The following is an 18,189-nucleotide window of genomic DNA, read 5'->3' on the forward strand; positions in this document are numbered from 1 at the left end:
ACACTTCAAAGACAAAGGGGAACAGGCACATGTGAATCTCAGATGAGTCAGCCTGGTACCAGTCAAGTCTCTACAAGCAATGGGAATCCCAGTCTCAAAAACCTGGTCCCGTACATTTCATGGGAATCGCTTATCATCTTCCCATCGTCCCAGCAAAATTAAACCCAGGTGATGACTTAAGCAACCACCCAGACCTGCTGGGTAATGCACTGGAAAAGCTCTGTAACACCAGCTCCAAGGTGCTGACATTGGGAATTCTGGGAATTTACATATGGAGATAATTGCTCAATAGGAGGGAAATGGAATTGTTATGCTCGGCTCGATCTCTGAGGATCAGCTTCCTTGGAACTTCTTCAGTGACACCTTTTTTGAGCTGTTGCTCTCAAAACTGGTCACACACCTCAGTCAAGGCCTGAATTCTGCTGAGTTCCTTCTTGCAGTTCATGAAAACCACAAAATGTGAGATCTCTGCAGAGCCCCACCTGACACATCATTCCTCAAATTCCTGAGAATGAGCCTTCCCTCAATTTCCCATCCAGCTGTGTATGACTTAACCACAACTTCACCTAGGCCACATTTCTTACCTTGCTCCTCCCCAAAAATACCTCATGAAATAGTATTGAAACTCTTCAGAAAATTCAAGCTATGTGACACTGGCTGGTTCCCACCAGGATTGATCACCCTGATACAGGAGGAAGCTGGGCTCAATCAATTTGCTTTATCTGTGAGAAACCCACATTGTTCTTCCTTATCTCATCTCTCCCGTTTAGATAACAATTTCCTTGTTTATTTTTTTTGTTAGAACTGAATTTGGAGATTATTTTAATATTTTCTAGGAACTGCAGCTTATCATTTTTCCCTTTCAGAGACAAGGATAGTTCACACTTAGACCCCTACAGTGCAAGATTACACAAATTATGCTGCTACCTAAAAATATCCGGGCACTTTACAAAGTTCATTCCTATTTATGATATGAGTGTGTAAATACAAGCTCAGATCCTGAGCTGGCATAATCTCCAAGCTGTTCTTGACACCAGAATGTGCCTGTACAAGTGCAGGTCCATCATAATTTGCCTGGAATCCATCTTGTTAATTTTACATTTAATCACTGGGGGTTTTTTGTATGTATTCCAGATATTCTTCCCTAACTGGCATTTCAATGGAGAGAGACCACATGAAAGATCTCAGGAGATACCTGGCACTGAAGTATATCCAATACCTCGTCCTGTCTTCCTCCAACGCTGTCAGCACCCTCCTGGGGCTGCTGGGCAGCGCGTACGCCATGATCCTCCTGCAGTCTGCCAAGGTCTCCTTCAAGTCCACTGCAGTCCTCATTTCCAGCCTGGCCCAGGCAGACATCCTGGTTTTGCTTAGCCTTGTTTCTGACGTGGTTTTGGGGAGTTTTGGTGCCGGTGTTTCTCCTGTGGCCTCGGCCATGGCGCCGATCCTCCTCACGGCCAACATCCATGTGAGCTGCATCCTGCTCAGCTGTGTGGCCTTCGAGGCCTACCTGATCACCTTCCTGCCCTCGGAGTCACGGCCCCTGCGGACTGTCAGGAAGGCCAGGCTGCTGTGCAGGGTGGTCTGGGCGCTGGTGGCCACAGAATGTGCCCTGTTCCTTGTGGATGAGCACCTGAGGGCCGGCGGGGCCTCCTCTCCCTGTCCCGGCCCTCTGGGGCTCCTGTTCCAGCTCTGCGCCACGGCCGCGGCCCTGCTCAGGTCCCTCAGCTACTTCCTGGGAATTCTGCTGAGGATTATCAATGTCTACATCTACTACAAGATATTTTTCAGCATGTCTCCCAGGTCTAGACTCAAATCCAAGTAGGGTGTTCCTTCTGGGAATGCTGGAGCAACATAAGGCCCTTCAACACAATTCCAAACCATTTGGAAACTGTTCAATAACCAGGATAAAGGCTCTCCAGGGAGTTTAAACCTTCCTGATTCCTGGTACTGTTCAGCTATTGAGAAGAGTTTGGGGCTGAGGAGCCCCTTGGCATTGAGACACCACAGCTGGTGTGTGTTTGTTTAGACTTTATTCACTGTAGAGGTGAAACAAAAGACATTTCACGGTTGTAAATCAACCCCACTATTTTTTATATAAAAAGGGTGCTTAAATGCTTCCTCAGGGATCTGTTGAGCCAAGAGTTGTGTAGTTGTTTACTGAAGACAGGATCTATGTCGTAAAATATTCCTAACTCAGGTGACCCCCAGGCTCTGCAGGTGGGCTGGAGAGACAAGGTGAGCACCAAGATGTCCAAGCTGGGCTCAGGGCATCAGCCCCACCTGGAGAGTTCCTGGGCAGAGCTGGGCTGTGATGCCACATTTTGGAACATTTCCAGAGCTGTTCTCGGGAGGTTGTCACAGCAAAGAGGAAACAGCTTCTCTCACACCCTTCTTCAGAAATAAAGGGTGGAAAGCTGCAACGCAGCTGTTTGCTTCAGCCCTTGGAGAGAGAGTTTGAGAACCCCCCTGTGTGGAGGGTTCCATGTACTGCACCCAGAGGCATGGCTGTGGGTTTAGAGGCAGGGAGGGATTTGCTGGCATTAGCAGAGCTGTCCCACCTCCCGGGGCAGTGGTGTGGAAGATCACGGCCACCAATGTCCTTCTGACCACTCTGGGGCTTGGGTGGATGTGTGAGGGCTGTTCCCAGCTGGTGACTCCTGGGATTTCCTCGACACTCAGGGATTTTACCAGCAAAGCACAAAGTGTTCCAGATACTTCTGACACTGCCCAACGCACACATGGCCGTGGGCACTTCCAAATCCTCCTGACTTCACATGGGACCTCCAGGTACAGGCTGTGGTGAGGAGAGGCTGAACTTCTGCCAGGCATTCTGTCATCCTCAGATCTTTCTGCCACCCCCAGATCATTCTGCCATCCCCAGATGTTTTGCCATCCCCAGATGATCTGCCATTCCCAAATCATTGTGCCATTCCCAGATCTTTCTGCCATCCCCAGCTCACGGCTGCACCAGCACCAGCAGCAAGTGCTGACCACTGACTTTGCTTCTCAGGAGACTCAAAAGGAAGCTCTGCCAAGGGCTGGGGATCGGTAAAATCACAGCAGAAATTCAATCAAGTCAATTAAACCCTTGGATGAACATTCCCAATCAAAGCTGATCCCGTCAGCAGGAAGGATGTCTTAATAACTTGATGCACTGTGATAACCTGTTCTTGCTCCTGAAGCCTGAAGTGAGAGACTCCCAGAAGAGATGAAATGTTACTTGAAGTGCTGTAATTAATAAAAATGTATTTTGTTAAAGCCTGGACATTATTTATGTATTTTTGCTGAGGTTCTGCTAGAGAGATCTAGAGGAGATTATTATTTTGTTACAGCCCACATTGGCAAGGTTTTTATAGTGAACATTTAGACCAAGTTTGACTGCTTGATTGGCTAAGAGGGACAGAGAGAACCCAGTGACACCGGGGGTGTTCTATCTCCTGCCCCATCTCAGCAGAGTCACAGTTTTGCTGTGGTGCAGTTCCTGGCAGCTGGTACCCTTCAGCCCCACTTCTGATCACCTTTGCAGATGAAGAGGAAACAAAAGCCTGCACAGGATGATCAAACCGATAAATGGAAGAGTTCCCCCCGTCAGCAGAAAGCCCCCAGGGAAGACCCATGGGCTGCTGGTGGTTTTGCTGTGCTGCTGATGGGTGCTGTGTGAGGAAGCCCTTCCTGCTGTCCCCCAGGGCCAAGAGCTGCCCTGTGCACACCCCCAGAAGGGGAGGAAATGATTTCCCAGGAGAATGAGCAGCTTTAGCTTTTCCCTTGGCTGGTGCCACCTCTGCACATGGAACAGCTCAGGTTAGACTTGGTGATCTTGGAGATCCCTTCAACCTCAATGATTCTCTGATAACCCAATGTCCCTCCTGAGAGCAGCTGGGGTTTGTGGCAGTGGCCAGGCTGAAAGGGAAGGAGATGCTCCCCAAGGAAATTCTGGGGCAGAACACCAGGATTGAAGAGATCTGCATGGCTGGGACACCCAAAGCACTTTGCAGTCAAGGACAGACCCTCCATTGCCCTTGTTCACATCCTCATCTGAGGATTCCAAATCCTTGAAATAAAGAGGGTTTTCTACAGTTCAGCTAAAGCAGATGAGCTATTTTTATGTTCCACTTGGATATGATTCCCTGAGTTGTTTAGGCTGGCTCCTGGTGGGTGATGTAGCTGTGGGGTCAGGCCATTCTGTGCAGAAGAGCTCAGAATCTGCCTTTGCCAAGAGCTTGGAATCACAAAATCATGGAATGGTTTGGGTAGGAAAGGGTGGATCTAATCCACCCCCTGCCATGGCCAGGGACACCTTCCACTATCCCAGGTTGCTCCAAGCCTTGTCCATCCATGGATGCTTCCAGGGATGAGGCAGCCACAGCTTCTCCAGACCACCTGTGTTTATCTTGGAGCAATTTCCTGCACCAAGCCCCCAGTCCATCCTCTCCAGGACCACAAGAGCCTTTTTTGGGGTGCAGGGAGATGCACCCATTCCTGCAACAGGGAATTCCAGATGGACACATCACAGCTGGCATGGGGCAGCTGAAGGAAGGCATTTCCCTCTCACAAGAGGTTCTCCCAGGACATTGGATTTGTGTAAACTTTGCCTCTTGGAAGAAAAGTGGTTTAGATTTCACTGCTTGTGAGGGTCAGCCAAGACTTGCATCACTGCAGCAGCACCATGAAAGGTGAAATAAAAGAATTTTTGAAACAGAGACGCAAAGGTGCCCATGAAAGAGAAATTCCCGTGTCATAGGAATGACCAAAATCCTGAAATTAGAGCTGAGGTTACACAACATGTTTACCTTACTTAATGATTAAGGCAAGAACGGAACTTTTCTCCTACTTTTCCTGGTAAACCTCTTTCAAAGAAAGTTTGATAATAGTCCAGGGAGAAAGAAAGACTCTGACAGGAAGGTATTTTTCTACAGCTTAGTCATTTTTAGAGATGAGTTTCCTGAAGCATCAATAATCCAAACACTTGGATTTAGACCTCACACCACCCACAGAGCCAATTGAATTGAGGAGATGGGTTTGCTCCCTGCAGTAAATCACGTTAAAAGACATTGAATGTTCTTGGGAAATGTTGCTCTCTCGAGATCAAAATTCCGGAAAATTAGGGGCAATTTGGTTCTTCTAACAGATGCTGGCTCCATTTTCTTGCATTCACAGCCGTTTCTCTGAATGCCACTTAAAGGACCTCCGGGGGTGTTTAATAACGAAACCAAAGTGCTCTGGACAGCGCAGGAAGGTGTTTGGCCTCGGCTGGGAGCAGTGAGTGGCCCTGGCCACCCCAACCGCACGCCGTGTCCGACACGTCCCGTCTGAGTGGGAGCTTTTGGCTCTCGTTCCCGATTGCTGCATCATTCCTGGAATCGCTCCTGGCCGAGGATCTCCGCTCTCGCTTGCACATCGTGCCCTCTGCTGGGAGAGCGGGATCAAACCAACCCGAAGGAAAGCCCGGCTGTGCTCCGGCACTGCTTGGAGACTTGGGGCGAAGGCACAGGACAGCGGGAATGGCTTTAGGATGGAGCAGGGCAGGGTTAGATGGGGTATTGGGAAGGAATTCTTCCCTGTGAGGGTGGCAAGGCCCTGGCACAGGGTGCCCAGAGAAGCTGTGGCTGCTCCTGGATCCCTGGAAGTGTCCAAGGGCAGGTTGGACAGGGCTTGGAGCAGCCTGGGACAGTGGAAGGTGTCCCTGTCCATGGCAGGGGTGGGACTGGATGGGCTTTAAGGTCTCTTCCCGAGGGACCAGTCTGTGATCCCACAAGGGGGCACAGGAGGCAGCAGGTCACAGCCACCTCCACATCTGGTTGCCAAACTCACCTTTCAGTGGCCACACAATTCCCCTTTATTCACACGTGTTTTTGGGACCTCTCCCTTGCACGCTGCAATTGCCAGGTAAATCCCCCGGGAGCTCTTAATCCACTCCTTTGTGTCCAGGATGGTTTGAGTCAGAACAAGCCATTGCCACACTGAGAGCCCTGCACTGCTCTGCAACCCTCTGGCCCTGCAGGAGGCATCCTGGATGGATATCTTACAGCAGAATTAGGGAAAATGGGATTGGGTGTGCTCTGGAGGCTGTTTCTGGAGAGCTGGCACACATGGATGGGACAGGGATGGACCAGGGCTGTAACTGGGGGTAACACAGTCAATGTTTTGATTCCTTCCTTTCCCTCACACTGACCCCCATGTTTTCCTGAAATTCGGCTGGACAGGCATCCAAATCAGAAGCATCTGCTTCTCCTTTTGGCGTCAGCAGTGTAAATAAATTGCATTTGTGATGTTTGGATTCCATAAATCTATTGCTCTTGGCTTTTCCCTGAGCGTGCTGAGGAGCAGAGGGATGGAGTCCCAGGCTCTGATCTGTCTCCAGGCACATGGAAGTTTGTTTACAGAGCCGGGTGACCATGGGGCAGTGTGGGACTGCCTGTCCCTCACAGGAACCGTCATTTCCCCCAGCCCTGTGCAGAAGCAGCTCCTGGAACAGCAGCTGGACCTCCCAGGGGCTGCGACTCCCAGTTGCCAGTGGCCACCACAGAATGGTTCTGTTGGAAAGGGATTTAAACGCCATCTAATCCAACTCCATGCATGGGCAGGATGCCTTCCACCAGAGCAGGCTGCTCCAAGCCCCATCCATCACCGTCCCCTGCATCTCCAACCTCACCACCCAGGGCTGCCTCCCCTGGCACATTCCCCAGCCCAACTCTTGCTCTTGCCACAGAGGGGAGCCAGAATCCTTCGGGAAGGGTGTTGTCTGTCCAGCACAGCCCTGTCCCCAGAGTGGGCTAAATCCCTCCTGGAATTTAGAAATAATGACCTGGGGCACCCGACCTATTGCCAGATCCAAGCCCTGACAGGGCTGAGTTTGTTGCTGTTTGCTGCAAACCTGAGTTTGCGTGGAGAACCCAGCACCTCACTGGTTTGAAACTCAGAGCAGATGTGGCACCACAAGTGGTACCAAACAATTATGTAAAACTGATTTTAGTTAATTTCTTTTTTCTTCTATTTTTTAAAACAGTGGAGCAGGGTGAGCCATGAAAACTCTCCAGCTCCTCCCCCAAGGATTTTTAATGGGCATGAGAACACCAAAAAAGGGCATTTTCCTTGTAAACACCGTGATTTGCTGGAATTCACCCCAGAACAGAACCCCCACTCAAGTGAAGAGGTCACACTATAAGCAGATACTTTACCATAGTTTACATTTTCAGATGGAGGAAGACACAGAAGCACAGGAGATTTTCCTCTGCCTGCTAAACAAAACCAGGGGATGTGAATCCAGGTGGACACTGACCTCAGGGCTGGTTTGGGGACCTCCAGGCCTTGGGGATCTTGATCCCACCTGGCCTCAATTCTGCTCCTTTTTACTTTTCTTAAAATCCCCTACACCTTTTAGACATCAGAGCCATAACCTGGCAGCTTTTTCCATTCTCCTTTCCTTATGATGGCTGTTTGCCCATTGTAACTCTGAGGAAGAGGAGGAGAAAAAACAGGAGAAGGAGAAGGAGAAGGAGAAGGAGAAGGAGAAGGAGAAGGAGAAGGAGAAGGAGAAGGAGAAGGAGAAGGAGGAAGGGATGCAAACCCCATTTTTCCTCTGGGCTGGAAGGTGGGTTATGCTTCAGACCACCCTCCTTGAGCTTGGGAGTATTTTCTGCCCAATTTTCAGTCTTGGGGCTCCAAACCTCGCTTTTGATCACCTACATGAGGAAATGCAAATTTGCCTGTTCTGTGGCTGATCCAAGATGCAGGAGAAGCTCAGCCCCAGGGACACACAGATACTGCAGTGTGGAGGGGTGTTATTCCAAGGGCAAGCTCTGCCCAAGGAGATAAATAAAAAAGAATGGGAAAAAGATCAAAAGCAGAGGGATTTTCTGTGAAGAAAAAGGTTTTTCTCCAAGGAGGCTGCAGTGAAAATGAGAGGGAGGAGGCATCAGGAGACTAGTGGAGCTGCTGGCCTTGGATCCAGGCAAAATCTGCTCCTCACTGAGGTCAAAAGTTGTATTTGCTTTTGAGAAAAGCCTCGGAGCTGCAGCTCCTTAATCCAAGAGCAACAACCCCGCGTGTCCCGGGGAGGAGGGAGGAGGGAGAGCATTTCAGGCTGAAAGAGAGATGGAATAACTGCAAACCCCCACTCGTGCAACACCCCCCTCTCAGCAGGGTGAAGCTGCCAGGACCTGCTGTGCCAGGACTGAGACATTTTCATGCCAAGCAGTGCCAAAATCAGGGATTTCTGACACCAGGGCTGGATGCTTGGCCACAGGGAGCTGCTCTCCCAGGAATTCCACTGCTCCCAAGGTGGATCCTGGGCTCAAAGGCTGAACCACAGCTTGGGATCCAATTGTTCCAAGCACTCAGAGGAAGGGTTGGAAAACACCTTAAAATCCATCCAGTAGAAAGGTGGGAAAACTCCTCAAATTGGAACTACAGAATGGCTTCAGCCTCCTTTCAGATTCCTGAGAAATGTCAGGCTCATCCTGCTCTTTTTCCCCATCCTCCCTCGTGTAGAAGGCAGCTGACATTACTCCTTTAATAATTTGGGTGTAAAAGACTCAGTAACCGGTTTTAAAGTGATTTTTGAATTCAATTATCTGCACGTTTCATTGACAAGGCAGGAGGCACAGAAAGCAGCTGGAAGAAGGAAGGCATTTTTGAATACCTACATGGACAGAGAGCAGAGATGAAAAGCAGATGTTGGAGGCAGCTGTGTAAAACAAATACTGAGGGGGCCAGAGAAGTGATCCTAAAGAAATAATATCCCCACTGACACCTCCCCAGAACCTCTCTATTGCTGGTTAGAGCAGGTTTTTAGGCAGACAGGTTTTTATCCAGTCAGGTTTCTATCCAGTCAGGTTTTTAGCCACCACCTTTTGCCTCTCTCCTAAAGCCTGTGCTGGTTTGTAGACCCATCAATACCCCAAAACTGCCAAGAGCCCCAAAAAGCATCACTCTAACCTCCTCTGGGGCTCAGTGATGGCTCCACCTGCTAAATCTTGGGAATCCCATCCTCTCCCCTCACTCTTCTCTCCTCACTCCATGGAATGTGCTCATGTGAATTATGATCTCCCTAAATTTTCATTAAAGACAAGGAAATTAAAGAAATTAATCTCAATTTCTACTCTCTTCTTTCCTGGGAAGGGGAAAAAGCCACAAAGGGGGAAAGAAGGAATTAATTAGTTGCAAAATAAAAGATCTTTGTTTTCTCTACAAAGCAAGCCATGTTTTGTAACCTTTTTCATTAAACCCCTCAAGATGATTGCTGTTGCTATTTAATTATGAACAGACACCTCCAGGCAGCCCTTCCCTGCCTCATCAGAGGCCACTCTGCTGGTGACAGTGGCAGATGCCAGACCCACACCATGTCCTGCCCTTCTCTGCCCAGTGCTCTTCTCACTGTCACAGACTCAACCAGAAATGTCCACACTTGGGACAAAATTGTCCCCACATTGTCCCCACAGCCAGTGGCCCATTAGGATGGTCCAAACTCAGGGAATCATTTAAACTGGAAAAACTCTCTTAGATAATGAAGCCCAACCATTCTCTCAGCGCTGCCAAACCAGCCCTGCCCCATGTCCCCAAGTGCCACACACACAGCTGTGCCAATGCCTGACTGCCTTTGTTCATGAAAAAACCAAGGGGAATGAAGCCCAGGCCAGCCCTGTAACAGGGATAATGCCCAATGCTCCCAGAGGCTTTGGAGTTTCATTGTAAAACACCTGCAAAAATCAAAATTAGGGCTTGGAAGGAAATAAAAATGACTGGTTTCAGTCAAGTTAATTTTTTTTCTGACTGATTATTCTCCCTTGCTTTCACAAAAGGAACACAAATGTGTTACCTGTTCATAATCCAGCTTTGGAAAATTCTGTTTGCTCCTTCCTCCAAGCAAATCAGAATTCCCAATCAGACCAATCATAAATTCATCCTCTGAGCATTTTTGATCAATCTCCACACTCACTCCAGAGCACAGGCCTGGGGCAAACTCCAACCTCATTTAAGCTCCCTCAGCTCCTTCCTCATGGAAAGTGATGGTGAATGAGTGTCACACAATGATCTCAGGTCCTTTTTTCACAGCATAAAATTGAGAAAAGATAAAACCAAGCTGTGGCAAGACCCAGGCTTGCTCAGGCGTTATTATTCTTGCATAGATTAAGGTCTGACCCAAATCACCAAGGAGCTCTTGCCCTGCCTGGAGAAGTTTTCACTGCAAAATTATTTCCCAGAACTGGATGTGAAGATAGAAAAAATCCACTTTTCTCTCAATTTGTCCCATTTGCCTTCCCCAGCCCTGTGGGTGTTCCTGCAAAGGGAATGTGCCCTAAGCAGGAGGGGCCATCAGGCCTTCCCCTGCTTCATCCAGGCCCATCTAAAGCCTCGTGATGGTTTCTGCCCAGATTTAATACAAAGCACAGCAATAAAACCATTTTTCCCAAATAAATAAAACCTATAATAACCACAGTCCTGCTACAGAGATTAAATCCATAAAATTAAATTAAATTAAATACTGCTGCTGGTGATTAAATACATGCCAAGACACTTGGTCCTACTCAATATAAATAAAACTTTATATAATATAAATATTGAGCCCTACTCAATATAAATAAAACAAGTTCCTGAGTCACAAAAATGCTTGTCAAGGCAGGTTTCTCTTTGACACAACTGCTCAAGATGACACATTTCCTTGTCTGCAAGCATTCTCCAAGGAGAAAACTTCAGGCAATGAAAATAGTTTGGCATTTCACCAAGTATTTAAAATATTTAACAATGACCTTGAGAATTAGACAAGGATCCACTTAAAGCCCTGGTTTGAGGGGAAAAAAGGACAAAAATATGTTTCCTTGCAGAATGTGGTCCTGATGTGTGTTTACTGCAGAGCTTATCTCAGCTATGCTCTGGACACAATGAAAATGAGCTTAAAAACAAGGGAAAAGGAAACAAGTTTAACTCCTTGTCTTAGGACTACCCTGTGACCCAGGGAATTAATTGAATTTCCAGAATACCTGATCACTTCCTTCCAAACAGTCCAAGAGTCACCCAGAAAAAGGAGAGGGACTAAATCTTACGCTGATATAGAATTGGGAATTTTTTATTCATGGAAAGGATCTTTGTGGCTCATTGCTGGCCCAGCAAATGAGCCATGGGTCTGCCTTGGACAAGAGCACTCCAGGCAATCCCGAGGGAATGTTCCAAAGGCATCAGCTCTTGTACTTTGTGGATTAGGGGAGACCACAAAGATCAGACCAGAGTGACTCTCTGGTGAGTGCATTTCTCTGCCATTTATTATTTCTAAACAAAAGTACAACTGCAGCCCATTTTAAGGCTGATTTTACACAAGGAATAGAACTGAAGAGCAGTGTGCTGGCCTGGGTGATGCTGGGCTGTGTTGTCTTCATGGTACAACTGCTCCTTTCCTGTTTTATCAACCTGAAAAACAGCCCCTGGAGCACCAGGTGTTTCTGCTGCCTGGGTTTTGTGGTCCAACAGACAGGAAAAGGGGTTTTTGGTGGGGAGATCCCATTAGTCCCCACACACCTGTGTGTCTCTTTGTACAACGTGTGTCCCCCTTTCGTGCTGAGAAGCTGAGTCACCTCTTCTTCCCATACTATGGGGTCCTACCAGATTTACTGGTGTTCCTTAGCAGGTGCATCCCTGGAGGGAGAACCCCCAGAACATTCCCAGGAGGTGAAGCTGTGCTTGGTTGAACTCCAAGGAAATGGGGGTGGAAATAAATGAGGGTGGAAATGGAGAGTTTCCACCACTCCAAGGTGGAAAGCCCAGAACAGGGAGAGAAGATGGATGTGATGGCCCTGGGTACTCTGTGATTTAATCTCTGCTACCATTTTTAAGGATTATTAACTCACAATTCCTCACTTCTTTCCCAGAAATGCAGGAATAAGAAAGGAAAACAGAACCATTTAATTTTCCCAGCTCATGTACCTTTTCTTCAGTCTCTGCATTTAGGTTTGGCTTTTCATTGAGAGGATTTTCCCCAGCTCCCAATCACTCAGTGGTGCTCTTCCCATAAATTAATGGATTTAGGAAATGCCCAAAAGCTCCAAGACTTCCAGCCACAAAGAAAGAGAAACCAAATCATTTAAGTTATAATTGCCACAAAATGCCCTTTGTGTGTTTAGAAGACTTGTGGCACTTGGGGACACAGTTTAGTGGTGGCTTTGGCAGTGCTAGGTTAAAGAGAGAAATTAAAGAATTAATTAAAGAAACCTCTAAATCTAACAATATCTTTTTTATTATCTTGTACCTCTTTGGAGGCTGTAGGAAACCACGTCATGGATCAACACTCCAAGTATTATTCAAACAAAGATCAAAACAAGCACTCCAGACCTAAAAAGCACATCCAAAGTTATGCAAACAAGCCCAAGAAAATCCAGCCATGCCAGCAGCCCTTCCAGGGGGCTGTTCTTCAGCTGAGAAGGGTTTGGAGTAAGTTGGGTCAAAAGAAGGTAGAAAAGGAAAAAGGCCGGTAGAACTTAACCAAGATCTGAAACTGTGTGAGATCCACCCAAGCTTCCAGCAGGATTCCTCACCATCTTCATTATTCCATATTTTCAGTCTTACAAGGCCAAGTTGGACAGGGCTTGGAGCAATCTGGGATAGTGGAAGGTGCCCCTGCCCATGGCAGGGGGCGGAACAAGATGAGCTTCAAGTTCCTTTCCAACCCAAACCATTCTGTAATTCCATGATTCTAAATTTCCTTTAATTTCCGCAAAACAGACACATGCCCTGCATTTATTTTCACCCATATGTGCATTATTTTTTAGCTCATTGGGTGTGTTAATGGTTACTGTTGTCAATAACAGGGTTTCCAAACAATTTCTGGATGACTTTGTGAACTGGCTGCCAGCTGGACACAACGTGGAGCCGAGCTCCAACTTTCTAGTAAATGTGTGTCAAAGAAAATGAGATTTCTTAACGGACATGGAAGGTTTTTTACGATTTTCATTGATTTTTCTCCTCTGTCCTCAATTTTGGCATTTGACACGGATCCACCAGGACTTGCTGATGGCAGGACACAGAGGGTCACCACAAGAATGTGCTCAAGATGAAACCCACCTCAGGCATTGCTCAGCACAGGAGAAGCGACACAAAGACTGCACAGAGCAGGCAAAGACTGAGCTTATCTTGGTTATTAAAGCCACACATTTATCACCAGGAGAAAATCAGAAATTCCCTGCTCCAGGGGCGTGGGGAGGAGCTGGTGCTGTCCCTGCAGCTGGCAAAGCTGGCAGGTCCAACGTGCCAAACACGTCCCCCTCGTGCTGGGAGATAAAGCTCACGTTGAGGGAGCACAAACAACAAGGAACAGCCACACGAGGCTCTGTTAATCACTTCCATGTGCCCATTATTAGCTGGGAAGGCTGAAAAGGAGGGAGAGATCAAGCAGGACTCGACTGATTCAGACTTTTCAGCAGCAACACTGTGGATCTTTATTAAATCCAGAGTGCGTGAGCTGGGCTGGCACCTGCTCTGCTGAGCACCCATGTGCCAAGGGAAGATGTATGGAATCATCCCCAGCCCTGGAGAACATCCATGGGGGGACACCTACAGCCACCCAAAATCTGAGAGCTCTCTGCCCCCGGAGGGCTGTCCCTTGTCCCAGCCAAGCTGATGTGTTCCGGCACGGCTCCACCACATCCGTCATTCCTACAGGGACACAACACCAGGACAACAACAACTGACTGGGAACAGCTCAGAGAGGCCAGAACACCCCGTCGGTGGCTGTCAGTGCAGCTCTGCCCTGCACAGTGCTCCCTTCAAGCTATTCCAGCAATTTCTCCCTTTGGACAAATGTGTCACCCGAAAACCACCACTGTTTGCTGCAGCTGCGGGGCCGGCTCTGGGAAGTGCTTTATGGCTCTGCCCAAATATTTGGGTTTCTGCTCTCTCCATGTTTCCATCAGCCTGCTAATCACCCTGTGAAAACAGGAATTCCTCCTTTAAGGAGATAAATGAACTCACCCTGAGCAGCTGCAGGGAATCAAAGATGGCAAAGACACCCAGTGCTCAGAGGGAGCTGCCCAATGTTCCTGCTTCCCACCGAGGTCTTTCCTCCAAGTGAGGCAGAAGAAAAGGTAAATGAAGGTCTAAAGCAAGCAATGTCCATTTGCTGTTTCCTCATTTAATATAACATAAGCCTGGCACAGCCCAACTTGTCCAAGGGCTTTAGGTGAGCTCCTCACTTTGCACCTTCTCTGCTGGGAAGTGATTGGTTCTCATGTTTCAGGTAAAAATCTCCTGTGGCAGCATGGCACATGTGAGGTTATGGAATCATGGAATAGAATGTGGAGTGACCTGAAAGATTATCCATTTCAAACCCCCTGCCATGGGCAGGAACACCTTCCACCAGCCCAGGTTGCTCCAAGTCCCATCCAGCCTGGCCTTGGACAATTCCAGGGATCCAGGGGCAGCCACAGCTTCTCTGTGCCGGGGTCTCTCCATCCTCGCAGCCTAGAATTTCTTCCCAATATCCAACCTAAATCTAAATTTCTTCATCCTGAAGCCATTCCCCCATGTCCTGTCCCTCCAGGGAAAGTCCCTCTCCAGCTCTCCTGGAGCCCCTTCAGGCCCAGAAAGGAAGGTTGTTCGTAATTCATTTATTTAGGGGGAGATAAATCTGTGAGACCAAGATACACATTTGCATTAGAGAAGCCTCCAAGCTAAAATAGCAGGAATAGTTAAAGAGTTGCACAAGCACATTGTATGAAAAGCAGGAGAACACATTTGCAGTGACCCTCAGGAGACAGAGTTTGGCAAAGCACTCAGTGCTCTTGGTGAAATAAAACATGCCCTGCAATCCTTTTTACTGATGATATCAAGTGTAATATTCAATGGTCTTCAGAGGCTGAAAGCTGCTCTGCTGCTTTTGGATTGAAATGAATTGATTTGACTTTAAATTAACAGCAGATGACTTGTGGGAATGTTTATTCCCATATATTCAGCTTTAGACTATTTGTTGTTCTTTTAAAGCGTTAGAGCTGAAGGCAGCATTCCCTGGAGCTCCAGGTAGTCAACAAAACCCATCAGAGCTGACATCCAGCTTGGCCATCCCATGGCAGCACCATCCAGCCCCCAAAATTTGGAAGTGCAGGCTTGAAAATAAGCAGATGCTCCACTTCTGCCAGGGGTTGGGTGTGAGTGAGCACATGCTGGAATGTTTTGCTGACTCTGAGCCCAAGTGCTGCTCTGGCAGAGGACAGCTATTTATAGCCCAGGTGAGTCCCACCCACAGCTGATCCAGCACTTCCCAAAATCCTGGCGGGCCTGGGAGCTGCCAAGAGCAGCAGGAGCTCCTCAGGCTGGGATGGGGGAGCCAGGGCTGTGTCCTGCTGCTCCGCACCCTGCTGCAGGTCCCCAGGCTTGGAAGGGACCTTCCAGCCCATCTCACTCTGCAATGGGCAGGGGATCTTCAACCACACCAGGCTGATTTAAACTCCATGGCTTGGGTTTTCACTGGAGCTAGGTCAGGGCAGGGCTGTCCCCCACCATTCCATCACCTCCTGCCTCAGCCATTCCCAAATTTCCTACATGGCTGCAGAGCTGCACCTGCCAGAGCCCCTCAGGCTGCTCTGAATCCCATCCCAGCAGCACCAGGCTTAGGGATGCTCCTGTGGTGCCACAGGAACACCTGGCTCCAGCGCTTCCTGAGCCAAACTCCTGCCTGACCCTGTCCAAGGACTGAAATAACCCAGCAGAACTCCCTGGCAGCTCTGAGGGAGGGTTTTACTCTCCTTCCACTGCCTGTTGTGCAAGCTGGAGCTTCTACACTTGCAGGGACGAGCAGGTGACATCTCCTGCTGCCCCTGGCCCCAGAGACCAGGAATTTACTGAGCACCCACATGACACTGTGGGCTCAATCCAACTTTCACAGAATCTGTGAGGTTGGAAAAGCCCTCCAGGATCACTGAGGGCAAGCTGTGCCCAATCCCCACCTTGTCACCAGTCTGGAGCTCTGAGTGCCACATCCAGGCCTTCTTTGGACACCTCCAGGGATGGGGACTCTGCCACCTCCCTGGGCAGCCCCTTCCAATGCCTGACCACCCTTTCCATGGAGAAATTCCTTCTGATGTCCAACCTGACCCTCCCCTTTTTCTCAAGCAACAGCAATTTATGCAATTGAAGGCAGGTAGCACCTCTTGGCTCCTCTGTGTGTCCTGCTCACCCACAGGCTCCAGGCTGCTCCTGGCAGCTCTGAGACACCTGGACACCCCCAGCACGAAGCCAGGAAAGCCACCAAGGGCTATTTATCATCACAAAGGCACCTGTGGGCTGTAGGTGGGTGATGGCACTGCTGGCTGAGGACAGCAGCACAGGCTGTTCCCTCTGCAGCCATTCCGTGCCTCCCTGCACGGTTTGTGCTCCCTGCCCTCAGCACAGAGGCTGGAAAAGCAGCCAGAGGCAAGGCAGGAAGAGCTCCTGCTCTCCATGGCAACACCCAACAAACGCTGGGAGCTGGGGAGGCTGCCAGAGCTCTGTGGGCTCACACGGTTTGCAGGACGTGACTTGGGCTCCTGGGTGAGTTCCAGGGGTGTTCACAGCTTGTGCTGCCTGGGCAGGGACACCTGGGCTGGACAGAGTCCCTCAGAGAGGGGCTGGCACAGGACAGCCTTCCCTGCTTCATTACCCATCAGTTAATTAGCACAGGATGAGCTCCCTGGCAGCAGCAGCTCCAGCCAGGGGACACAGGAACACCTCGCAGGACCCCACCATGGCACTGGGAATATCTGAGTGTTTGTTTCTAACACAAGGCTGTTTGCAAATGCAAGCATGCAAACGAACACAGATCCACCAGGAATCAGAGAATCATGGGATCACTAAGGTTGGAAAAGATCATCCAGTCCACCTGTTAATGTAAAACTGCCACTTTGCTACTGAACCATGTCCCAAAGGACACTCCCACACATTTTTTGAAGTCTTCCAGGGATGGTGACTATTCCAACACCTGACCACCCTTTCCATGAAGAAACTTCCCAAATATCCAAATTAAATCTTCCCTGACACAACTTGAGGCCGTTCCCTCTGCTCCTGTCCCTGTTCCCTGGGAGCAGAGCCTCCCCTGGCTGTCCCCTCCTGTCAGGAGCTGTGCAGAGCCACAAGGTCCCCCCTGAGCCTCCTTTTCTCCAGGCTCAGCCCCTTCCCAGCTCCCTCAGCCCCTCCTGGGGCTCCAGACCCTTCCCAGCTCCATTCCCTTCCCTGGACATGCTTCAGCCCCTCAATGTCTTTCTCATCATGAGCAGCCCTGACACTGCTGTGAGCCTGTAAAAATGTGTTAAATTACCTGCCTTCCACTAATATAAAAAGCCAGGAAAAAAGCTCCTGGAGAAGTCTAAGTTTACCTGAAAATCAAGCCAAACAGGTTTTTCTCCTTTTTTCTGTGTGCTGCTGTCGTGAAAGGAGTTTGAACGTGGAGGTATCAAGTTCGCAGCAGTTTAGATGTTAAACGTGGCCTGGAAAAGCAGAGCTTTCTAAAAGCTTTCATTGAGCCTTGTTCTCCCCTCCCCTCTTGTGGCACAGGAGGCCTTCCACAAGCGCTCCATTCATGGGGACCCTGGCCACCAGAGCCCCTAAAATTGTTGGGCCAGCCCCAGTGGCTCGACCTCATTAAAGGGTTTGTGTTTGGGGACGTGCTGTGGGTGCTTTCATCTCCCAGACTCTGCTCAGGTTATTTTTACCCATCAGGTTGGAGGGCTGAGCCTTTGCCTGGCCACTTCTGCGTGCCCTGGGTGTTTGTGGAGCTCAGCCCAGAGCCAGAGCAGCCTCAGTGCTCAATGCAGCTCCAGAGCCCTGCCAGATTAAGGAAAACTCACCCAAATAAACAAACCCAAAGGGGTATGGGCTGAGGGAAAGCCTGGGGAGAAAGGGGAGCCACCAGCCCATCTGTTCCTGGTGGGCAGAGATTTTGCTGTATTTGTGTCCCATGGCTCATTCTGCAGGGTTTTTATCTCATTTGTACTGGTTTGTGTAGGATTCCCTTCTGGCTCTCCCTGGACAAAAAGGGAGCAGAACTTTCCTTTCTCCACTCCCAGTTTCCAACTTCCCTTTGGAAAACAGGGACACAGGCATTGTCCTCTGTGCTTCTGCCAGGCTGAGGCAGCTCTGCCTGGAGCTGGGAATTACATCCCACTCCCCCAGAGACTCCTCTTCCCAGCTCTGCTCCCTGAAGATCATTTCCCTGGATTCTGGCCCTGAGGC

This window comes from Zonotrichia leucophrys, chromosome 4A (genome assembly GCF_028769735.1).
Source record: "Zonotrichia leucophrys gambelii isolate GWCS_2022_RI chromosome 4A, RI_Zleu_2.0, whole genome shotgun sequence".
Taxonomy (NCBI): domain Eukaryota; kingdom Metazoa; phylum Chordata; class Aves; order Passeriformes; family Passerellidae; genus Zonotrichia; species Zonotrichia leucophrys.